This window comes from Acanthochromis polyacanthus, chromosome 10, assembly GCF_021347895.1.
Source record: "Acanthochromis polyacanthus isolate Apoly-LR-REF ecotype Palm Island chromosome 10, KAUST_Apoly_ChrSc, whole genome shotgun sequence".
Taxonomy (NCBI): Eukaryota; Metazoa; Chordata; class Actinopteri; family Pomacentridae; genus Acanthochromis; species Acanthochromis polyacanthus.
The window spans coordinates 5,538,703-5,565,004 of record NC_067122.1 but is presented as its reverse complement, the minus strand read 5'-3'; the positions used below and the strand labels follow the sequence as shown (position 1 = coordinate 5,565,004).

General features: G+C 43.6%; 1 protein-coding gene and 1 long non-coding RNA gene across 2 annotated transcripts in view; one reads left to right on the top strand and one right to left on the bottom strand.

The window, feature by feature from the left end:
* The window catches only part of ppargc1b (peroxisome proliferator-activated receptor gamma, coactivator 1 beta), a 115,883-nt gene that overhangs the window by 1,466 nt on the left and 88,115 nt on the right, over positions 1 to 26,302 (top strand).
* The window catches only part of LOC127535740 (uncharacterized), a 511,585-nt gene that overhangs the window by 431,219 nt on the left and 54,064 nt on the right, over positions 1 to 26,302 (bottom strand). The gene's annotated exons all lie outside the window — the stretch shown is intronic.

Sequence of the window (26,302 nt, the reverse complement as noted above, 5' to 3'; positions counted from 1 at the left end):
GCGCTTCGCAGTGGTTACAAAACGGTTGTCCGCTTCGCACAATTGTTTGCTGACAAAACCGACAACCTCAGAGCCGTCGGGGCTGTTTTGAGTCCGGAGGGTTGATGTTGATAGTTGACAGTGGTGTTGCTGTGCCGGGGGGGTTGATTTTACGCACCGTGTTCCAAGACGCGAAGAGGTGCGTTTGGAAATCACCCAAATGTAGGAATCTTGGTGTTTTTTTCCAGCGCGCATAACACATAAAACCTGGAATCACATTTTAAGCGAGTCAGGTGGATATTAAAGTGAATTCGGCTTTAAAACATAACGCCAAGTGGCGCATTTGAATTGGAACTTTGATCTCTGATCCTGCAGAAGTTGATCGAAATGCAATGATGCATTGACAACAACATGTATGCCGAATCTTCCAGGACACGCCAGCCCGTTCAGAAACACCTGATCCGGCTCTGTGTAACGCTTTCATGCGACGTTTGAGGAGGAAAAACAGTAAATTGGCAGATTACCGAAGCAGATTTGGTGAAATATTCAAATTCTCACGCGACACGGCGGACTTTATCGGCTCTAATCTCCATCTCCCTGCTGGCTGCAGAGTCGCGCTTCCGAAATACGCACGGATTATCGCCGTCCACGTAAAACCCACGACGCGGTCTCTCATTGGAATATGTTTGCTGCATCACAGTATGACATGATCGCATCGGAGGGTGATTTTTGCTGCTGCTGCTGCTGCTGCTCCTCTGGTTGCACGGTCATCCAAGTGTGTGTGTGTGTGTGTGTGTGTGTGTGTGTGTGTGTGTGTGTGTGTGTGTGTGTGTGTGTGTTTTGCGGGTGCTGGAGGAGGGCGATGTGTCACAGCTGATTGGCAGCTTAAGCAGGTTAATTCTGAGGGTGGTGGGATCCAGGGAGGCTGTGCGGTCTATTTATAAACTGCAGCAGTGGCATGTGCTTCCACATATATGCACACATGGAGACAGATGTGGACTGATGTGATTCCCTCGCAGTGCAGAGTGAAAACATTCCCCATCACTAGAAGAAAAAAATGCACCAAAGCATGGCTTGGTTGGAGGTCATGATGTCACGACACATTATAGAACAATTCCCTCAAGTAGTATAATAAAAGTGCACACTTCAGCTCCAACATTCAGCTGTAATACACTCATATTCCAATAGGAGCATGTTTATAAATTGCCTTTATAATGCATTCTAGTATGAGCATCAGAGGCGAAAGCTTTGGAGACGATGTCAAATTGGGATTTTTCTGACTGTTATTGCAATTAAATTTGCAATATGATATTTTTAAAGTCTATACTGACTGTGTCATGGTAGGAAAGCATGTCATGAGGCATTACCACACCATCAAACCAAGCTGTCACATTGATTTGTAAAACCTGGGCATGCTAAAGTGAAACCTTTCGTTTCAAATTGTGATTTGAAATCTATCGACTATTCAACCCCATTGAGCACATTTTGTATCATCCGTTGTCGTCTAGCAGGCTCCAGTTAATGCTCCCATAAGAGCCTGAAATGTGTTTCCCCTCAGTCACTTATATGCAATAATATGCAGCGTTGGCGCACTGGTTTGACAGTCATCGCAAAGTCACCCTGTGCAGCCGAACCAACAGAGGAGACGTCAGAGTTTTCGTTGACACCAAATACACGAGGCTGAAATCGAATTTTAACGTAAAACAGCGCACAAAAGCATCTGGGATGTTTCTGTTTTGAAAGATGCAGCCATAAAATAGCTGCATGTGGAATATTCATATGGTACAAGATCATTTTATCAACCGTGGAGCTGTTTTCAATCTGCATTCGCATTGTAACATGCATTTGCAGCTCACTCCTCTGTGGCTTTATATTGCTGCAAAGTCCTTGAGTGGCACACAAGGGGAAAGATAAAGTGCAACTTGAATCTGGGACAGGAACAAAAAATATCAAATTGTACACTGTATCGCCGCTTTCTTCATGTGTAGTCCGATAAGGTTATCTGTTCTACAAACGCAGCGTTAATATGTTAATATTTACTCAGGGTTATTAGGGCTGGCTGGTGGTTTTCCTTTGCTCTCTGTCTCTCTCCCCCTTCTCCCAGTGTATGTGAATGCCGCTCGCCCCTGCCGGCTGGTTATTGTAATACTACTCTATCCTCGTGACTGGAGTTACAGAACAGGGCTGCTGCAGTCATGTGAGTTGTAGTGGAGGGAGGGATGGAGGGAGGCGTTACCGTGACGTCGGCCGCTGACAGGCAGCCCTTCCTCCCCTCCTCCTCCTAACATGTGACTGTTTCCTCCTCTCTCTCTCTCTCCTCTTTTCATGCACAGCGCTCTACAGTATACCAGCTCACTGCAATTCCTCTCATTTCCTCATTCAAAACGCATTCCCTAATCCATCCCTCTCTGTCCAGCTTGTTTCAGAGGAAGTTTATCGCATGTTTAAATTAAGTGACTCAAGGGAATCAGTGAAAGATTGTTGCAGCTACGGTCAGTTTTGGAAGTGATACCAATCCTAATTTGTTTGTTTTATGATTTCCATGCAGGTATAAATGACTTGTGAATAAACTTGGCAGTGTTGCTCAGTTTACGCCTTTTTCACATATTGAAATTCACACAAATCACTGATAAAGGTCGGAACTGATTGTATATCGGATCTATTAAATGGCACCATCAAGTGTAGCACAAAATACACTCTTTCTTGCCCTTTGTGGGTATTTTTTTACATTTTCCCTCAGTGTTTACAGTTAACCCCAGTTTCTTGTCAATGTAGGCCTAAGTACCATGAAGGCAAATGGCTCATGCATGTGGAGAACTGTAACTGGGTGTTGGTGGAAGCGCTGGTTTTCTGAATCACCATGTCTTTAGTGTTAGAAGTGCAAAATCCTCAAAACCACAGCACAGAGTCATTGACCACAGGCTCATGTGATGTCTGGACGCTTTACTCTGCGCTGTTAGTGCACTTTTACAAAACAAATATGTGGTTTTCACGTCAAAGTGAAAATACGCTGACCTACATGATGCCACGTATGTAAAATTTATGAAACTGAGAGTCTGGTGAGAAAATGTTGAATATCTGTAAGGTTTAAGGGGCTGTGAGAGGTAGGAAAAGGCACAATAACTCTTGCAGCCTTTTTTTTTTTTGTGATTTAGCATGACGCAAATTTAGGTCATCTTTAAAGATTGTTTGGGTTCATCCATCATGATGCTGTCAGTGCTGTTTGTCTGCCTGTAGGCCAGATTATGCAATCAATCCAAATTTCCTGAAAAAATTTGAGAGCTGGAACACAGCCAACGCAAAAAACAATTACATGTCAGCGTGGATCATTTTCTTTAAAAGTGCGAGGTAGAGCGTAGACCTCTAGTTGACAGGTAGGTCCAGGTACAGTCGGTCTCTCAAAGTTCTTTCAGTGGTAATCATTGACTGAGCGCTGAAGGCCGGTCTGGGTCCGCTCAATGGATTGACTCTGGGAAGATCAGGCCGACTTAACGTCAGTCACCACATCTTGCTGTAACAGGACACAACTGGCCACTAGTAAAATATTAGCCGTGGCTCATCTACTCCGCTCAGTGTGGCGGTTAAGCAACCTCCTGCAGAGAAAGCCACATGTGAATTCAAAGCACATGTGTGGGTCTCCAGGGAGAAAAAGTGGAATCAACGAACATTTTTGACTCTGAGATGAGAATCCAGCGCGACAGACGTCAGTCATTCCCGTCTGTCAACTTCATGTGCTTTGAAAGCACGTTTGCCTTTTTCTTTTTTTTTTGTCGCGTCTATTTTGAAGTTTTGCTCTGATCTGGAGGTCAAGTTAAAATAGTTGCACTAGTTTCTCAGCCGGCGTTGTAAAATTTTTATTGCCAAACATTCTAAGTTGCTCGGTGCTGCCGCTGTGCTGTAAAAGATCCAAGTTTAGTCTTGATTCTCAGCTGTATAAAAAAAAACGCACAACAGATCCAGGCTGAGAAAGCAACAAGATCCAAGTAGAAGAAGATTTTGTTCCCAGACGTCAACTGGCAATGACTTATTGCCTCTTTGTTTGGCTCCTCTGGACCTCAAGCTACATGCTACACGCAGGCCAATCAAGATAAAACTCTTAAGTGTTGATTGCGTCTGTGAACCAACGCCTACATGTACCAAAATGGAAAACTTAATAAAGGGTAAAGCCTTTACCGTGCTGCTTTTGTTGCCCCTATAGAGCCTTATACTGTCAGTCAGCACTTTAGCGTGCAATAACCATGATGCCTCTGTGTGTCTGAGTGGGTGTCAATGTGTGTGCATGAGCTCCTACATAGCAGGTGGTCAGCTTTGGCTATCAGGTGATGCTATCCAATTTCGGATCGGAAGTCACGCAGTCCCTTACTGACAACATTCGGCTGGATTTAACTTGATAGTGCGATTCTGTGGGATTAAGCAGTGTTACTTTCAAAGTAATTTCAGGAAAGGGTCTGCCTTGCTAAACTTTACATAACGCAGTTTATTGATTGTATGAACAGCGGAAACAAACTGGATAATTAGTGTGCACATTAAAGGAAAAAAATTGGCACAGACACAAAATGTTGGTGATGGTCAACAAAAACCACTGGATTAGTCTGACAACTTTAGTGTAGAAACTTGGCCTGTGGAGGTTTGAAGGACTAAAGGAGCGTAAAACACTTCCTCTAGCAGCAAACGGGCAGGTGCATCACTTTCTTGATGCACACCGATAAATCCGATTTAAAGTGGACAGTGAGGAGTGAAGGATCCAGACGGCTAGGTAGGCAGACAGACAGGTGTATAAATAACAAGGCTTTGAAGTTCCACCCAGGAGTGATGGATACAGGTGTTATTGGCAGTGACTGGGATTTACACTCTTCCAGGAACAGACGGACAGACAGGCTCTGGTCGCCTACATCTTGTCTGTCAACCTCTCTGTTCGCAGATTTGGGGCTTTTTGTTGTGTCTCTGCTGCATTTTCTATCATTTTATTCCCGATTCGGTGCCATTATCTAACTCACCGTTTCCTTTTCTGTCTATCTGAGTCGTGATGTGCAGCACTGCAGTGCAATGTGTTCATCTTCCAGCCCTACAGTGACTCACCTATGCCTGCTGTCACCGTCGACACACACACTCTCGAGCATCACTTTGACATACATGTGTCGTTTACATTGCAGCAAGAGGAAAAATGTCCAAAAAGTGCATGGATTCATTTGCATATTTTACAATGCGGTTGATTTTATCTATCAGTGTGCTGCATTGTTAAGCAAATCACAGTAAAATGACTGCAGATCTCCAGGAAAGCAGCCTACAGTGAGCAGGTCAGAGATCCAGGCATTGTGTCAACGCTGAGAACAAAGTGTTCCCCTGATCCTAATCTGAGAGAGCAACATAGGAAAGCACAGGAGGGAATATTTTGGACGTACACTCAGCATAAATGTTGAATTTTCTTTGCGCTAAGCTGTCATATTGATGAAACAGATGCGATTTTGCTCTGTTGCTGCTAAGAACTGACTCTGGTCTTTGCGATGCTGTGGAAGCCTGGCTGTTCCCTGCTGGTGCTACACCGAGGTGTCTAGTGGAAATCTGTGCGTGTTTGCAGATACGAATGTGTGCTACATGTGGCCGATCCTCATTGTGCTTTGTGTGCGTCAGTATGAGTGCTGGGAACATGGTTGCTTCCTCCCAAATCCCTCTGAGGTTCATCAGGCATCCGGCTTAAACGCTGACCCCCCCTCAGGGCCTGTGTGTGTGTGTGTGTGTGCCCATAAGAGAGGCTCATAAACTGCATGTATGTTTCCATGTTCCTGTGAGTCACGTGTCGGAGCGTGCTGCTGCTAGCTAACATGCTAGCAGAGGCAGGTGAGGGGTCCCTCAATAATTAATTGCGTGGTGAGTCGTCAGCTGCTCGCTCAGGATAGCTTGGCATCACATTCACACACACAAGGCCGGCACACTGGATTATGGAAATCATGATTTTCTTACTCAGAACTGAGATTACAGTTATCTCTCACTTTTGTGGATTTTCATAAAAATAGTACCTGTGTAAGCTCCTTGTTCTTCTGAGGGCTTTTCTTCTTGTTAACGTTGGCATAGTCAGTCAAAAACCTGTGTTTCTGGTGCTCTCTGCAGCCTCGTTAGCTTCATGATCACTTGATTAAAGTGGTAGATGTGCAGCTAAATGATAAATCTTCAAATGTGTAGAAAAGCTCCAGTGAAAGACATCAGTTTCCTTTCATTCCTTGGTTCTGACTCACGTCTTTCTTCTTGCTACTCCTCCATACCTTGTTTATATGCGTGGCTTGCTTCAGCTTCTGTCCACTCTGCTTGTGTACAGTTTGTCATTAGAAATTAGAAGGCCTCAATTTGATGCAACCCCTCCTTCCATCGTAATGAAAATATGGCAGAATTGATTTTGTCGAGATTGCATTTGCAATATGATTAATTTCGCAGCTCATAATTACACACAGGAGAGATTGTGACTAAGATACCGTCCAGATTCATTAAGTTCTCGCTTGAGCATTTTTTTGCTACCCATCCATCCGTCTTGATAATTTACTTTTTTTTTTTTTTTAAATTGTGCGACTTTATCTTTGGTCTCCCATTCAGAACACAGTGACACTCTGGCAGCAATAACTTCTAACCTAGTTTCCAAACTGGGCTAGCAAAGGCTTCCTGACCTCCATGGTTTGGGACCCAGCTACACAATACTTCTTCATTTCCTTTAGCAAGACTGTATCAGACTCCACATTGCCTGATTTCTGCCTCTCTTTAGCCTGGTGTCTGTTGTGGTATTCTGCATGGCAAATGCATCCGATTATGATTCATAACTGTAGTACAGTTTACATTTGATTAATCTAATTTTACCTCTCGAGGGTAACTCTTAGAAGGTCAGTGTCGGCAGAAGAAACCGAGAACTACTGCAGAATCCCTAAATCCAGTTTGCATCCAATCTTGCATGCACTCTGCAGAGTGAAGGATTTTTCCAAACAGTTCTTCTTCCCCTGAGGTGGAGCAGCAGAGTGGCACTCAACCATGCAAAGTGTCCAACACGCACAATGGCTTCGTTGCGTGTATCGCCGTTGTGAGGCCGAGAGAACAGACACAGCGGGTGAAAGATGAGGAAGAAGTACGAGAGGTAAAAATAATCCCAGAGCATAGAGGCTCTTGTGAGCGAGGGGTTTTATTTGGTATTCGAATGTCTTAATTTACATGAAAATCTTTTCGGTTTGCCGCTGTGTTCCAGGTTGTTGCCGTTCTTACTGTGACTCAAACCAGAGTGGGATGTGGAGATGTAAATCTCTCTCTCCAGGCTCTGCTTCTTATACAGATTATGCACTTTACAGTCAGCGCTGTGATTCACTGTTATCACCTCTCATCGAAGACCTTCCCTTTCTTTTTACTGTTTTTCTTTACGATTCTTATCTTTATGGCGCATTCAGACACTCAGACTGCAGAGGATTTATCATTGTGGTTAAATCATCATATACATGCCATTTAACCTTTGTAGCCGACTGGTGGCGACCAGGTTCAGCTCATCTTGGTCACGCTAGCCAAGTCAAAAACTGCTTCCTGCTGTACGAGGTTTGAATGTACTGCAGCATTTAGTGCTGAAAGCATCAAGCTGATTTAATGATTAGTCATATTGCAACAGTTTTGGTTATTAATTAATCATTTAAGTCCCTTATCAAGCAAAAATGTAGTTTGACTTTAGCCTCTCTGTGGAATGTTTTCCTGCTTTTCTGCCACCGTGAGCAGTGGGACTTGTGGATATTTCATTAACCAAGACCAACGTGACTCGTGTCTAGGAGAGTATAAAATCTTCATCAGTCATCTTGTGGGTCTTTCCTTTCTCAAAATCTACATTGTTGACACCCTCAGATATTTTGTACTATGATCGTGGGAACTTAAAGGGATATTTCGGGATTTTTGACATGAATCTGTATGGCATCCCCGTCAGCAGTGTTGTTCATTCACACAGACTTACTGCCGACAGCGTCCAGTGAGCAGAGATCTTGTCCGGTTTTGGTCTAGACGAAGGTAGTCCGGCAAGTTTGCTGGGGTCACAAAAATAAAGCGTTTTCTTCTCAAACCAATATGTGTTCGAAAGAGTGATATATTTGCATTACAAAACCGTTGCCCACGAAAAAGTCAGACCTCGTAAACGCTTGGCACTATTTTCTCTCCCTTCATATCACTCCGTGCTGCCTCCACCTGGCAGCCGCGCAGGTTTCACTTTGTTTACTGCTCGTAAAGTTAACAACAACATGTCTGACTACGACAGCGACGATGAATATATTGACTTCAGCATTCAGCCAAGGGGATATCTTTATGAACCCGAATATACTGAAGCCGAAATTCACCAGATGGAGTTAGAACGGGAAGAGAGAGAGAGAGAGGGTGGACAGAGAAGTGGATCACTTGTACAGTATAAAGTTATAAAATTTGAGAAGAAAACGCTTTATTTTCGTGACCCCAGCAAACTTGCCGGACTACCTTCGTCTGGACCAAGACCGGACAGGATCTCTGCTGACTGGACGCTGTCGGCAGTAAGTCTGTGTGAAAGAACAACACTGCTGAGGGGGATGCCATACAGATTCATGTCAAAAATCCCGAACTATCCCTTTAATCTCAAATAAAGTTTCATTAATCAAACTACCAGAAACTTAATGACAGCAAAGTCTGTGATGTGGCAGGTATTATTACTCTAGCATAGGTTGGTTTTAAGGTCTAACATGCTGTGCTTAAGCAGTAGAGGCTGACCAATAGTTTTTAAGGGTTTATACAGATTGTTAGTAATCTAGAGTCCCACTATGAGCTCAAACCAGCATTTTTTTCTTCATGACCTTTAACCCATCAATCCATGCATGTTCTTCAGTCTTTCCCTTTAGCTCAACATGCCCTGTTTGCTTGATAATCTGCACATTTTTGGTGTTAATTCTGAGTAAATGTTGCCAATTGAGTGCCTTTGCTTCCAAACTAGACATACTGAATGTGTCTATTATCTTCAGTCTGCTTCAGAGGGTCAATAGATGACCCGATGTTGCGTTAAAACCATCCATTCTTCAGAGGGAGTGCGATAACACAGAGACACAGGAGTGTGCAGATGTACTGCATTTCATATGCTTGCTGTCGACAAGTGATGCATGTGTTCATCCCTATTCTCAATTCCTCCTCATGTGTCACACCATCTTTCTTTCTTTTTTGTTCCGAACATGTGTGTTGTATGCATGTATGTAATGTGTCCTTAGCTAACCTTTACTGATGATTTGTATTCATCACAGGGACTCTGTTGCTATATTGATAGTGTCAACATGGATGTGAGGCTGTTTGTCATTCTGCACGCGCTCGCACTGTAGCTGTGTGCAGCACCTGAGGGAGATGGGCTTGGGCTGAAGGAGAGGGAATCCAATCTCACCCAGCAGCTCAGGGCTTTGTAGGGAAGCATGCGGAGGCCCAGTGGTCGCCAAGCTAGCTGGCTGCCCTATTTCTTTAAAGCTCTCCTACTCCGTTACCTGATTTATCACGGGGTGCAGCCACCAGGGAAATGTCTTCTTTTAAAACAGGAAGAGCGCAACCAAGGGTTGTGTCTGTTTCTAAAATCTGAGGAGATGGCAGATGGCAGGAGAGGCAGATGAGATGAGGGATGCTGATAATCGCAGCAAGATGCCAGCGTCAAATAGAGGTTGATGTGAGCCATCGCTCCACAGTGTGTGCAAGACGTGCCATTTGAAGTATGTAAGACGTAACAGAAGTGCTTCGAGATGCACATTTTGAATTGGTTGCATCTCTGAAAAGTGTGATTTCTGATACCTATTCGACTTTTTGAACACATTTTCAAGGGATGATTGATGTTGCACAAAGTGGAGCTTTTATGACGTGCACGATTATAATCATGGAACATTTAGAGGTGCTTTTAAAGAGAGTCATACATTCAAGCTTGATTTGTGTTTTGGTCTACAGCTGTGAGAAGTGGGGTTTGTTCAACGTCTGCTACCGTTAGAACTTTGACACTTTGTGCTGTTGTTAAAATTGAGACTTTAATGCCATGCAACACTGTAATAAAACTCGGAAGATGAATGAGAGTTGTGCGACGGCTGGAGGTGTAAATGCTGCTGCGATATTGCTTTGGGCTCTGTCACAGCCCACAACGTAGGTCTCTCTCTCTCGCTTTTTCTCTCTCTCTGCTTGACATTGTGCCAGTGTTTTGGCTGGGGCTCGCCCCGACTAAGTCGTCAGACAGATCGAGTTGTAAAGATGTCTGGACCGTGGACAGACTAGCCCCCAACTGCACAAGCACATCATCACTCCTCTGACACCGACACTATAGGCTGCCGGATCAAAGATGAACATAAATATACATACTGGTCGCCTGCCAACCAAAATGTTTGTACCACTGTATCTTTCCCCTCTTCCAATAATCCACCGGTCCAGCAGGATTATTGTATGTGATTACGACTCATGCTCTCCAAGTTGAAGGATTACAAGGTGCTTTCAGGGGTAAGGCCGTCGTGTGGAGTCTCTAAACAGCTCTTCCGCTGGGGGTTGAAGAAGCACTGAAGCTATGAATGAAGCTTGTTTGCTATTCTTGTCTGCTGTCCATACGCATTGCACGCATGCATTCATCATTCCCGCAGTAGCAGTAGCTGTAATAGATGCACAAACGTTAGCAATAACGGATGTAGTGGTGGCAGACTGAGCAGTTACAGCAGTGAAAGCTTCATCAGTTACACACAGTACCTGCAGCAGCCATATTAGTTCTTCCTGTGGTAGTTACAATGTGATAAATACTAGTTACTCATCAAACTAATAGCAGTAGTGATGGCAGCAGGAGTGCTAAAGGCACGATCTAGTATAGTAATCGTTCTGTCTTTCAAAAGTACAGGCATTTGGAGTCTTTCTCATGTGGTGTAACACTGGAAAAGGTACCGGAAATGTTTTTTTTTTAAGTGTTGTATCTCATTTTTCTGAGGACTAAGGAGTCTGCATGTCAACAAACTTGTAAATAAAGTTTTTTTTTTTCTACCAGAGCGAGTGTATTTCTAGTATACGAGTCATAGCAAAGGAAATGTGTGCATGTTTCCGTGTACATTTGCGCATAAAAGCAGCAGTAGTGGGAGCTTATTAAGCAGTAGCCAAAAGGAGCAACAGTAGAAATAGTAGTTTATTGCTGATAATAGTAGAAGCAGATACTGTAGTAGTACGAGTACAAGTAGTTCACCGTGGCTGTAGGCTTCTCTGCTGTCAGTGGTAGTAGGCTAGTAGTAGCAGCAATAATAATCATGTGACTGTTAAGCAGATTTGTTGGTTTTAGGAGTTGGACACTGTTTATAGTCTCAACAGAGTGACGGTTAGTTTATCTCTACTGTAGAATGTACTGCACTGACAGAGCGTGTGTGTCCGTGTGTGTGTGTGCGTGTGCGTGTGTGTGAGCTCTCAAGGGCACAGGTGTAAATGAGAACAGGTGAAAGGAAATTTCCATGGCGCTATTACGTGAGCGTGGGGGACGCGGGAACACGCACTAATGCCAGCCTGGCATATAGCTGTGGCAACCAGGTGCCAGGGGAAGGCAGGCACGGACTGGTGTGAACTTTTACACACAAACACACACACACTCACTATAGCAGGGCGCATTTATCTAAAAACACAGCCTATCGCATCCACTACAGCATTATTTGATATGGTTCGATGCAGCAGCTCCCACACAAACACACACTAAGCATTTCTCGTCTTCCATTACTCCACTTTAAAAGCAATTTGTTGTTATTTTTAGACGCTGTTGCTTCCTTGGATAAAAGACGCATTAATGTGGCCACGTCTGTGTGTGCGCTACAGCGTTGTGTGTGTGTTTAAAAATAGGCTTCCTGTGGCACGGATGTGCAGTCGTCACTGTCACGTCGCGCACATCTGGCTCATGCGTGACCTCAGGTTCGGTCCTAATTACCCTAAGATCTCCCTTCCGATCGCAGCTGGAGCCACCAACCCTGATTCTATCTCCAGCCTCCAAAATAAGAGATTATCAATTACACACGGCGGAGAATGTTGCCGACTAATCATGAGAAGTTAATAAATTGCGGCGCTGCAGGAGTCCCAGGATGTAATAAACCTAGAAATTGTGATGTATCCTCCAGATGATGTCATGTAATTTCACTGATAATTCATAATGATAAACACATTAGGGTGGAGTTAGCGCGCTGCGATGGGCTCAGGAGGCTCTGCACAGCTTAGCGATGGAAAGTTTAGAGGTGTGTGAGTCATGTGTGTGGGTTGTGAGCAAGCAGGCTTCTACCTGCATGTAGCCGGGATAGTGAAGGAGGTGGGTGAGGCCATTTATGTCCTTCGGGATGCATATACAAATACACTGACAAGCACACACATTATCCTTCCAGCCTTATATAGCGTGTAAGTACATGTTCCCACTAAAACAGGCATTGTGCTTGTTTCCAATTAGTAACTTTCCACTGTTTCTTCTTCTTCCTACCTGCGTGTGTTCTTACTTTTTCTTCTTCCTCCATGTTAAATCTGATCATGATTTTCTCTCTCTCACACCATTCATCACTCTCTCTCTCTCTCTTTCTCTCTCTCGTGCTCACTAGTTCATTGACCTACTTCCCGAAGGCGGCTCAGGCTTGCGTGACCACAGAGCTCGGTGCTACAGTGATACGGCATTACACACACACACACACACACACACACACAGCACATGCATTCGGTTGCACTTCCACATCCACTGCTCGCTCACATACGCATTCGCATCACACGTCGAGAGCATAAACCTGCTCCTGGGCGCTGTGTAATCAACCAAAACAAACAAACAACCGAGGAGCGTCCTTTTGTGACGGTAACCGTTTTGACCGAGCAGTATGGCTGAAATCAGCAGGAATATTTCTCCAGTTTTTTATGCAAATGTGCAGAAAAATCACACCTAACTTGCGATCAGCTGAGTTCTGTATGTAACTGTGTTATGGTTTTAATTGCACATTTCTTAGAATTCATCCATCCAGTTTGCAGCATTTGTTAAACGGCAACAATATATGATCAGATTGTTGCAATGCACAACCATCCATCCATTATCTTTTGGAGGGCTGCCACCCATCCTTTTTTTGTTTTTTTTACTGCCACCCATCCCAGCTGACTTAGGGCAGAGACAGGGGGCATCCTGGACAGAGAACAGTCTGTCACAGGGCTACATATAGACACAAACAATCACAATCGCATTCACACCTACAGACAATTTAGAGTTACCAGTTAACATCAGCATGTTTTTGGACTGTGAGAGGAAGCCGGAGTACCCAGAGAAAACCCACACATGTACAGGGAAAACATGCAAACTCCATGCAGAAAGACCCTGGGAAGGCTGGGATGCGACCGGGGATCTTCCAACTGCAAGGGAAAAATTGCTAACCACCAAGCCACAGAATGCACAACCACCTCAGAGTCATTTTAACTGATTTAGGCCCTTTAGACTTTGACAGCAGCATCCAATATTGTGGTGTTACAGCCACACTGTCCACATTTTCAAACTATTTGCACGATACCCCCCCAAGTTGATATATTTGCAATTATTTTGGACCATTTTTCCAAACCCCGTCTGCAGTTTCAGCTCTGTGGTGTTTCTGTTGTTGCTGCTGCGGTTCAAAAGCTTTTCATGTCAGTAGGTGTCACGATTCACCTGCTGATGTGCAGCTCTGGCAGGTGCTGCAGAGGCTGATCTGATCGTCTGCATTCACTTTTGCGTTACTCGCCATAATCGCAAAATTGAGAGCTGCCTGTGGGGAGCATCGGGTTAATGAGGAAATGATTTGTCATCAGCTTATTATTACTAATGTGGGTAGTCCCTGTCGCTCCAGTCTTGTCGGTCTGTGAATATCGAATCCGCACAAACAGATTTGGCACGAGTGGCGTCTTGTTGAGTGTCCTCACACGACACAGACACACCCATGCTGTGGTTTGTAGTACCTTTCTCCTCCTTCCAGCTCATTCATCGTTTCCCTCGCTGTTACCCAGCAAGGCGGGGGCGCTGTTGACTCGAGGAATGTTGCTGCTGTGATGCAATATGGGTAATAAGCCAGATTCTTTCATGGTGAGTGTGTGTTTGTGTGAGAATGTGTTCAAACAGGCAGGCATGTCTTCTGTGCGCGCGGGAGAGGTTTTTGTTTTTGAGTGTAGTTTTGAACGTGTTTACCCTCCAAAAACATTTGGGTGTGTGTAGATGTGTGGTGGAGCCTCGCCTCCTTCTGCTGGTCACTGAATGTTAATGGAGCATCGTGACAGTTTAACAACTGTGTGTCTGAGCACTGCAGACTGGATCAGCTTGTACTGGTTTTATTGTCACCTCGCCGTTGAAATTCTTCTCTCTCTGTCTCTGCATTGATACTCAGTTTCTCAGAGATGTGTTAACTAGAGCCAGTGTTTCTGGACTGACGTTTTTATCTTATGCCAACTGGTACGGCTAATAACTGCGTCAAGTATTAACATTTGCATTCTCCCGAGAAGTTCATTCTTGTGTGGGCGTAAAAGCCACTGAAATCCTTGATTTTGACAATCACAGAGGAGCAGAGCTGAAATCATTTTGATGCTGGTGCCAAAAGTATCAGATTTGCAGCACCAATACCATCAATTCCTTCAAAGTCATGAGCTCTACAAACCGCAGTTTAACTAATTGAGCCGCTTCTCAAAGGCATCGGTTTAATTTTGTCTCTGCATGGATCTCTTGGCTTAAATAAGATGTTCAAAGTGTTGGTTTAAATCAAATCAAAGATAAAGTTCACAGAAAGAGTCTGCAAACATTTGCTGCTTGACTGTGGGGCTCCAAAGTCTTTAGGTTTGATTCTCAGCCTTGCGCGGGGAATGAAATGTATCCACTGGAAATCTATCGCTGCTTTACACTTTGTCCACCACCGCGACTCCTAATAGCGCTACTGCTAATCTTAGCAACACATGGATGAAGCAGAGAATCAGAAATCTAGATCAGGCTGGGGTCTTTCTGGATGCCTGCTCTTACAGCTCCTGTGTGGGTTTCAATCCACAGTCCAAAGACGTGTAGGTTACCTTAATTGGAGACTCCAAGTTGCCATTAGTATACATTGTGAGTGGAGATGAACTAATGACCTGTCCAGGCTCTGCCCTGCCTTTCACACAAAGTGCCTGTGCTCTCTGCAACCCTGCACGTGATAAGGATGTATAGATAATGGGTGGATGATGGATGGTGAAATGAAGTGTCTGCCCGTGTTGGGTTTTTACATTATTTTATATATCGGAGCATTTCAGAGTGCATTATTGTTGCTATAGCTTTCACACTTAACACATACAGTTGATGTTTAGATTACCTTAACTCTCCAAACACCAAACAGTTCCTGGGAGGGAACTCAATATAAAAATAAAATCCTACATCTATATGAAAACAGTGCCGGCTTAGTTTGGTTATTCATTTTACAAAAATGCAGAAAACTTGAAAACAACATGTCCGTAATGGAAGGAAATGGTGACTGTACAGCAGAAGGGTGTCAAACTCATTTTTGTTCAGGGTCCACATTTGATCCCAAGTGGGCTGGACCGGTAAAAGCACAGCAGGATAACCTATAAACAAGAAAAGCACAGACAGCGCAGTACTCTGCCAAGGCTGCTCAGTTGTTGTATAATTTCCAATGGATAAATCCTGATAAGTCCTCAGCTGTTGATTTGTAGTAGGATCGCAATCATGTGATCGTCAACAGGCAGCTGATGTAGGGTTCACTTGTTGTCATAGTTACGGTGACGCTGTGCCGCTATCTCGCACTGATACAGAAATCTTTAACAAATCCATGGGTCCAGGCTATAAGCCGCATTACCACCAAAATCTAATCACTTGGTCCTTGTGTCATTTCTGACCTTCCCTGGAAATGTCATCCAAATCCGTTAATCCGTTTTTGAGTGATGTTGCTAACAGCAAACAGACAGACAAGCCGACAGCGATTGTCACAACTCAAGCGTTCCTTGGCGGAGTAATAACCTATAAATAGTGACAACTCCAAATATTTCCCTTTGCTTTAGTGCAAAAAAAGAAAACTATTCTGAAAATGCTCACGTTCAGGTGTATCTAGAACTCAAGAATCTAGTATTTTTGCTTTACGATCAAAACATGTCAAGATGTAGAAATTATTTGAAATGTATATTTTTACAAATTTATAATTGATGTCTTGTCTGTAATTCTTACACTTTGTGAAGCCATCCATGTGTTTGACACCCCTGCTCTACAGATATTTCACCCTCCTGCTCTGTGTACATACAGCCTGCAATTCAGCCTAAAGCGTGCCTGAAATTTTGTCATGTACCTCAGTCACTACAGGCCTTTTTGGTTTTACCACATAGCGCAGGATTCCTTGTGTAATCTCGGTTAATTTCAGCGTATTATCTGTACATGGCACCGTCTGGCACTACTATTTGTGTAGGTGTTGCGTACAGCATGTTCCCAGCCTTCCTCTGTCTGTCTCGCCCTACACACCTCTCTTCCCTGTCGCTGCACACCTTTTTTTTTATCGCACACACACCTCTCCTGTGCTTCTCTCTCATGTTTCCTGCTTTTCCCTCAGCTCTGCTCTGCTTTGTGCTTTTCTCAGCAGCACCTGACCTCATTTCAACTCACCCTGTTTTTTATCATTTTTAAAAAAAATCTTTTTATTTCTCGCACTCTTTTCGCTTTTCATTTGCCCTCCCTCCCAGTTGCTCTTTGGCTTTGCCTCCCTTTCCCCCTCTCTTCCTCTCCATTTACTGTATTCATTCCTTTCACTCGCCTCTCCTTTTCTGATTTTGTTTTCATTTCCTTTGATGCCAGCTTTGCCTCCTCTCTATCTCCATCGCTCTCTGGTTTCCACTTGAATATCGCTCTGCTGATAGTTTGAAACTGTCTGGTTTGAGATAGCGGTTTACTGGGGCAGCACACACACACACACACACACACACACACACACTGGCAAGTAGAAGTTACAATAAGTGAATGATGGATGTTTTGTCAATCAAATATGGGATTTACTTTGACAGCACACTCACACACGAACGATGGGCAGAAACAGCGGCTGAGGCAAGCTGATAGCCAATTGACACAGCATGAAATACAGAGAGAAAAGAGGGCGAGTGAGTCTGGGAGTCTTCACGGTCTGATAGCTTATCGATTCCTCTGCAGGTGATTTCAAGACGAAGGCGATCAGGGGAGGAACAGAGAAAGTAGACAAAAGAGATGGACAGGTGAGGAGGGTGGGTGCCGGAGATAGTAATGAAAGAACCTCATCATTTAGGCCGAGGAAAGCAGATGTCGAAATACATTTTGAGAAATCCCTCTGACCTTTAGTCCCTCTGTTGCAGTTCCTTTCTGAAATTGCCTTTCGAGGAACTGGAGCTTGGTCAGCTTGTGCTCTCGGTGACAAATGCAGAAATTTATTGTAATGTTGCGAGTTCGAATCAAGTTCATGTGCCATTGTGCAAAGTGAGGGTTTTCATCACACAGACCAGAGACCAAAATTTATTGTTAATGAAGGTAGAGTGAAGAACTGTGGGTTGTGTAAGTGCGGTGAGTCCTCGAGTGGAAACCGAGCTAATCAATAAGCCTCGGAAAAGAAACCGTCGCCCTGTAGCAGACGAACAAGAAGAAAAGCAGCCATTTATGGCCCTGGTTTCTTCTGCAGTTTTAACTGGCTAATTAGTAAAGCCTTGAGAAGCCCTTCATGGCTCCTTCAGTGGAAAGCAGAGTGAAGAGGAGCCTTGTCTTGTCTTGTCCTATCCTGCAGAGCAAGGAACACTAATGAGCATGTTTGGCTTGTACATCATAGCACCCTGCAGTTACTGACCGCACTAACAAGTACGTATTGGATTGCTGTATTTGATCATGAGACATTTTTAACCAGCCTGTGAATGCGTCGTAGGTAATGCCATTGAGCTCCCTCCCCTGACTGACTCCTGGTTGGTCTGCTTGTCCTGCATAGCATGAATGAGCCTTGGTTGGCCCGGGTGCTGCAGCACAACTCATGCTAGTTGGAAAGCTCTGTTTAGCCCAGTTTGGCTGTTTTATACTCAGGTCAGAGCCAGGCCTGCCTTCTCTCTTTTGTGGTTTTTATGTGTGTTTGGGTGGTGTAACTGCCATATTGTCTGATAATGTAGTGGACCGCCTACTAGGACGACTGAATGATCATTGTGTGTGTGTGTGTGTGTGTGTGTGTGTGTGTGTGTGTGTGTGTGTGTGTGTGTGTGTGTGTGTGTGTGTGTGTGTGTGTGTGTGTGTGTGTGTGTGTGTGTGTGTGTGTGTGTGTGTGTGTGTGTGTGTGTGTGTGTGTTTGTGTGTGTGTGTGTGTTCTCGTTCTATTACAATGGCAACCCGGGTCCGGTTCACTACTTCTGTTGCCAGCAGCTGAATGAGGAGCCGAACACCTCGGAAACCGACAGAGAAAAGCTTTTCCAGAGCTTTCTGTGTTTCGAATTCCCCCGTTGTGGCCACCAGTGCACCAGAACACAGCACCAATGCAGATATTTAGGCCGTCCCGGTAGACTCACGGTTTATTGTTCGCCGGGATGCTCTGACTCCTCACCACAGGTGCACTTCAGAAAAGCTTTACAGTTCTGTTTTAGCATTGCTTTCACCTGGATTTAGTCATTTCAGCATGCAGAGGTGTACAGCAGCAGAACAGAGAGCTCTTAAGTGATGTAGTGGCCCCTCTGGCAGTCATACTGATGGTCTTCAGCTCTTACACAGTAGCAGTGAAGTGCTGATTGTCAGACTTCGGTATCTCAATTTGAGCAGCTCAGTGCTGCTTGGGGGATACATTTGTGCTGTTTGTGGGTTGGAAATGACTCCAGGAACAATATCTGGACCTCTAAATAAAAACTGAGTGAATTAAGTAGGAAGGTTTACTATTCAGTGATAGTTTGTGAAACAAATCTACTTCACCAAGGTGCTTGTTTTTATTCTGCTCGATGTTTGAAGTCATCTCCAAACTTGGTTGTAAGAAATTAAGATCACCACAGGAGACTTCTGTTGTACAAAATTACTCGTATTTATCAGCGTACCTGCCAGTCTTTGCTTTATTCAATGTCTTGTTTTACCTCGAAAGGTGAAACGAAACAGAGGAAGGTAAAATCTTGTTTTTTATTGTAGACATACACAGTATGTGGCAAGGGGCTGCAAGCAGACATTGCATCATTTAGAGCAGTTTTAAGCAGAAAAAAATGCTGTTGAGATGTTCTGACAACATTTAGACAGTATTTCCAAATAGCCATTTCTCTGCTGGATGTGATGATGGAGTCAGACGTGGCTGTTGGGAGATCAGTGAAACAATCTCTGGTGTTCACTCTAAAGGAGAAATGTGCAGAAAGGTTGTCGGGGGTGGACACAAGGGACAAGTTTCCAAAGAAGATAAAGCTAAAAGGCAATGTAGTTCTGCACTTGAAGAGTTGTAATATTGAGCAACAGTTGTGAGCATTGCATTATCTGCTGTAATCTGCTGTCATTTTTATTGTTGTATGAACCTCATGAACTCGAAGTTGCTCATTAAGTTTGAAAAGCATGTAATCTTTAAGCAACAAAAAATAAAAATTAGACCTTTTGTCAGAGCAGGAAACTGTAAAAACAAGAAGAATTGTCGGATTCTGAACTTTCCGATGGTCCTTGAACAAGTATTGTATGGCTTTAAATGCAGGATATTTAATTAAAATTGTTTGGATTTTACCTCTCATTTAAAGGTTTGCCAAAAACAAGCCATTCATTCTGTTCAGGTTTTGTAAAAAAATAAAAAAATAAAAAAATCAGGGACTTCCCAGCTGAACTGCAGGCAGTGTAAACAGGGAAGATAGGAGACCAGTAAGAAAACTCGGAGTGCAGTACTCCGCCGAGGCTGCTCAGCTGTTGTATAATTTCCGACAACTGAAATCTTGAAAAAATTCATGGCAGAAATAGGTACAATATCATAAGTAAAGTCCAATTTTTTTGTGGAGATATTGTAAAAATGTTGTTTCATGCTCATTCCAGTTCATATTTTTTGTGTTTTTCAGTAAAATGTAGAGTCAAATAAATTACATTTTTCTTCTTTTAATGGTTAATGACATTTGAATCACTGTGCACACAACATGTTTCGGTTCTCTCTGCTTCCAGCCATGGCTGTGGTGTTTCCATAGAGCTGCAGGACTTCGTGTTGCAGAGAAAATTGAGGAAAAATGTGCCAGAACAAAAAAAAAAAAACACCCAGAAACTTGTAGAGGTTCAGAGAGTTTGTACCAACAAGGATGTACTGGTTCTGACAGTGGTACTATAGTACTGTAGTACCTGACTACTGTATGTGACTGTATTCCTGCTCTGTTTATGATTGACTGGAAGCAAATCTGCCTGTGTTCCTCTTGCATGGAGAGAAATGTCAAGACTGCTGAGATGACTAACACTTGCATAAGAACGGCCTACACACACACACAGCCTCACACACTGACACACAAACGCATTCTCACACACTTTATGGCTCGTCAAACACCCACAAATTTGCAAATTCGCCGAGTGACAGGGTGCGCGTCCATAATTCATCCCCCTTTTTCTTGAAGTGTGCGTTTCCTCGAGGAACAGAGGAAGAGATTTATAAGTGTGTGAGAGAGACAAACAAAACAGTTGCAGCCATCGGAACAAGTCTGGTTTAGAACGTCACGTACCGTATCTGCCTGATTTCTCTTTGAACATCAGCCGCTGCTCGGACACAAACTTCACCCTCAAACGCACACAGACAACATCACACCGGTGCACTTGTGTGGGTTTTGTGCACGTGTGTGTGTGTGTAAAGACGGTGGAATGAGGGTAGTATAGTAATAGAATGAGGTGGTGGCGTGAAGGTCGTTCTGCCACTATAAACATGGTCACACACATGCACACACACAAGGTCTCACATCAGCTGCCTGTCCCACCCTGTGTGTTATTTACTGCGACATTTTCACAGCTACCTGTGCTTTGTCCGAGTGTGTGCCTGTGTGTGTGTGTGTGAAGGCCAGTTCCAGTCTGCCAGGTGAAAGATTTGCTGCAGACATGTTGACAGGGCGAGGCATTTACCGAAACAGCTGCTACCTTAGAGAAAGCAGAAAGAATGTCTTTTTACCCCGTTTAATCGCCTTTTCTGCTGCATCAACACGACAAAATATCAAATTATTGCGGAAACTACAAAAGCTTTTCTAAATGACTTAATTGATTAATGAATTATCGAGGAAAAATGCTTTTGTATGCTTTCATCATTTTAAAATATCATATTCTGATGATCTGGTGATCAGCTGTCGGGATAACATAAGGATAGATAGAACTTTTACCCTGAGGGAAATTCCTGCATCAGATATGCATCAAATCTAATGACGGTAACATGACAATAACCTCTTTACAAGAACTTGGCCCACATTTTTGTCTACCATGCTGTCTTGTGTACTCGGAATAAGCTTCCAGGTTGCTGTTGTGGTGTTCCTCGATGCCTCGACAGACTTTATGGCATCCTTGTTGCACTCTACAGCCCCGGTGAGCTTTATTTGTGACACACGAAGCAGGTTTCGGTTGCAGCGGCCCACCGGGAACATCTGAATTTGAAGATTACCAGTTTAAAATACAGTATAAAAGCATGATTTTTAAATGATACAAGGATGACGAGGGGGCTTTGACCTATGCCAGGTGTTCATATTTATCTGTTTACTTGTTTATTTGGTAACTAACTATGAATTACTTATTGGTTTCTTGTTCTGTTTTCGCTAATATGAGTTTATGTGTATTTGTAGTTTGTATATAGATGGATAGATAGATAGATAGATGGATAGTGTTCTTGGTATTTGTCTTTACATATTCGAAATAAATACGTCAATCAACTATTCAGTTATCAGAATGACATTGAGGACTGTAACAATAGCAACCTGGACAGTTAGCAGTGATTGGACTTTCAAAATAAAATACTTACAGCACCCTTAATGACACTTATGATTCCTTTGAAGTGCAGAACATCTGCCAAATTTATATCGATGACATTCGTCCACTCAACCGTCAGTTAAAGGTTCAATCTTGAGCCCTTTTTTCAACAAATTAATCACTATACACATCTTTAATCCATAAATGCATCTGTCTTTGCTTTATTTAATATAACTGCAATAGAAAAAAGTGAAATGAACAGATGGAGAACAGAGATAAGTTGTGTGTGAGTTATTGTGTGTGTGGACAAACCGAACCATAATGGCAAAATAAAGGAGGACATTGTGTCTGCGTGTGTGTTTACGGGGTGTTTGTGTACATACAGCCTTTAGCATGCACTCTCACAGTGTGCGGTGTGTGAGTGTGTGTGTTTTTGCTGACCAGGCTGAACATAATGGCAAAATAAAAGAGCTTGTAGTTTGTGTGTGTGTGTGTGTATGAGAGAGAGAGATGTGGGGAGGAAGCAGATCTTTTGATGGAACAGCTGGGAAGTTCAAAGCTCGCACGGCTTCGGATCACACATTTAGAAGCACACACACACACACACACACACACACACACACACACACACACACACACACACACACACACACACACACACACACACACGTATATATTCTGGTTTTTGTACTTGGCACAGCTGCAGTGACACACACCCTCCCACGCAAGCATGTACACACACATACATGCACACACACACTCGTTTCATCAGCCTCTCAGAAGCAGGTTCACTTTCCACAGAGCTGTATTTAGAGATAAACCGGGAGGTCAGAGGTCGGAGTACAAAGTCTGCGTCTATGTCTTTGTTTCGCTCTCTTTCTTTTCTACCTAATATGGCTCTGCTGCTGCATGAGTCTCTCCGTCACGTGCGTCGTCCAGCGCCGAGGCCTCACAAACACACACAGAGACACACACCTAAACACAATTCCCAATCGGCCTCTCCTACGCTGTGATTCTCGCTACTCTAGGGGTTGCTGCTTTGTCGTAAAAGTGTTTGTTTGGTTATCAGTGTGTGAGATAATCTTGTTCTGCAGCCAAATCCTCTTGGACTCTCCGTTGATTCATCTATGCTCCCGTTGATGTTTTGTCTCCTCTTTCCTTACTTCCTCTCCTGTGCTTTTTGTCCTCACTCATCTATCGCCAATCATCTCCACCTTTTTGTATTTTTTTATCCTTTGATTTCCTCTTCCTCTGACCTGCCACTTTCAGACCCTACTTCTGTTTCTTTTCAGCTTCTTTCTTTCTCCTTGTTTTTTCTTATTACTTGCTTCTTTGCATTTTAATCTCACTGTAGTCCTATTTTTCCTCTCTTTCGGATCAGTTGTGTTGACATAGCAGTGTTGGTAATTGCATCAACTTAATATTGTGACCGACTTAAACCCAAATAGTTCATTTAAAACTAAATTGAGGTGACTTTTCTTCACCTTGAGATCAGGATTCCATGTCCTACTGAACACTGAAGCAGCTTAATTTGTTCACGAACATGTAAAAAAGTCTGAATCACGAATTGGAACGTTAAATTTTATGAGTAGTCAACTTTTTTTGTCTCCTCATCTACCTTTCTTTTGTCAGCATGGTTTCTATAGTTTGCTTCCAGACTTCTGTTAGTTACTTTTTAAGCTCTCCTTTATTAGCACGTGTCTCTAGCGTTTGTGTTACTGCAGACTATTGTCGAGTTTTAGACAAATTTTATACATTTAACCATCTGTGAGTTTAGTCAAATTGGTCTTTTTTCAGTGCTGATGCAGTAAAAAATTGCCTTCAGACTGTTTCTGTGGAAGCTTCAGATAAACAGAAACTGCCATTAGGAAAGTGAGCCATTTAGACAGAATGTTTAGTGGAAACTAATTTGTTTCTGTGTGTGTTTTGTACAAAATCAGGAAGCATTTGAGAGCAAAACACTATTTTCTACCTGAGTTTCCACCCAGGTGCTTATCTTTGCAAGCTGGGATCCATTAACACTTTAGAAAAACATTACATTTAAGAAAAAAATAAATAAAAAAGCAACTCTGTACTCTGCTTCAGAGATAATATGCTTGTTCAACTTTGTTTTTCCTCCAAAGAAAAGCACAGATTGTCATAAATTCAATTATTTATTCTCTCGCATTGTTTTTGGGACGTGAGAGTTTGCCTAATTGGTTTTGTATTTAGCCTGATGACGTGCTGAAAAGAATTATTCATCAAGCTTTATTGTGACGGTGTGTCCATGTTCGGTGACATTTCAGAAGTTGGACTGAAACATAGCGGTGTGTTTACTGTGTGACTGGAACTTCCAGAGCATTGCTACTGGTTGTGCTGGACTAATTCTGTGTGTGCTAAGCCCCTAAGCCCTGGTTATCTCCTCACATTTGGCTAAGCAGCCTAGTCTGCTAACGTCTGGACCTCTGCAGGCCGAATGTAGAAACACCGTCAACAGAGGACAAACAGGGGTTAATGGAAGCAAAGCTCCTACCTTCCTTTCCTCGATTCCCTCCTCCCTCCATGGCCATTATGTGATGAGCGTCAGGGGTCTGAACCTGTGGTGGAATACTTCTTACGCTCAGCTCAAACCTTTTAAACTTTTTCTTTGACATGTTTTTGTGCTGCTGTAGACTGAAATTGGAGAATAATTTCAGTGCTGAAACGACAATGAAGTGAAAATTGCCCTCATGCCAAAAAGAATGGAAGGTGGGCATGAATTTTCAACTGAAAGGCCTCTGACATGAAGCTGAAAGCAACATCTGAACAGGCATGAGGTAGTTTAGGGTGAGAGAACAGAAAGATGTATGATATGGGAGACAAACATAACCAAAGCAGGAGAACAAAGAAGTCCATCTATCCATTATCTATACCTCGCTGAGGGTTGCAGAGGGGCTGGAGTCTATCCCAGCTGACTTAGGATGAAGGCAGGGGACATCATGGACAGGTCACCAGTCTATCACAGGGATATGCAGAGACAGTCACACTCACACTTGGACATTTTAGAATTACCAATTAACCTCAGAGTGTTTTCGGTCTGTGGGAGGAAGCCAGAGAACCCGGAGAAAAACCACATATGCACAGGGAGAGCATGCAAACTCCACGCAGAAAGATCTTGGGAAGGCTGGGACGCAAACAGAGGATCTTGTAGTTGCAAGCCAACAGTCCTAACCACCGACCACTGTGCAGCCCTCAGAATACAGAAGCATACAGGGGGTCCTCAACTTACATCGGAGTTCAGTTGCTACAGCCCGATGTAAGTCAGTTTTCACTGCAAGTCAGAACTCTGCCGAAAATGTACACAAAGCCGTTACGTGCATCACGATATCGATCAGTTCTTCAGAAAAGACATGAATACTAATGACTTTCATGCATGTGTGGGTCTTTTTACAAGAAGATAGCAGAAAATGTTGCACTGTTTTTACAACTTGATAGTGCTTGGGAGCCATAATGAAAAGGCTAAAAGGTAGCTAATGTGGCACAATCCAAGGTGCCGCACAGCTGGCGAATGTAAACAAAGCCGTCTTATAGTGCCATGTGACGACGTATTCCTCTGCTCCACTCGCCATCTAGTTCCACATAACCAGCTCTGACATGACGGCGCACGTCGTAAACCGAGGACCCGCCCATAACCAGTTCTTACGTAATGATGAAACGCCATAGGTCGAAGACGTCGTTGACTGAGGACTCCCTGTAGAGATAAAATTAGAGGATGGTTAAAAAATACAGAAAGGACAGATGTGTGTTGGAGGATCAAGAGAGATGATAAAGCATCTCTTTGGTTTAATTGAACATGGAGGGAGTACAGAAAAGAAATGAAGACACAGTTATTATTCAGATTCCTCAATTCTGTAATGAAGCAGACCAAACTGTCTGAGTGGAGAATTTAAGGAACACGGTTTAAATTTAACATCTCTGCAGAACGGAACCTTTTAGATTTTCTAATATAGCGCTGATACTTGTGTTTAATGCATGGACAAGAAACAGATGTGGTTTGTGTTTGTGTGTGAACCACCTCAGAAATGATGTGTCACCCCCGGCATCCCTCACTGGGCTCAAGGACGGAGTCGCTGATTGCACCGGTCACCCTCTGCTGTCTCTGTGTGCGTTTGTGTGTGCGAGCGATCGTGTGACGCTGTGTGTTTGTTGCTGTCATGCACGCATAGAGACGGTATTGCGCTTGTATTGCCGCCGCTCTTGTGTATTTGTTTGTGTGTGTGCAGAGGGAAGCAGTGACAGGTTGCCGGTGGTGACGGAGGGCTGTGTGTGTGCGACGATAGCTCACTTGTTATCAGTTTGAGTTTGAGTGAGTGTGTGTTGAAGACCCACACTTCTCATCCAGGCAGAGGTGGGAGGTCTGATACTTGATCACTGCGACAACTTATTTGTCTTGTGTGTTTCTGCTATGCATGTGCGTCCATGTATAGCTGCTTCCGCTGGCCTGCAGGCTGA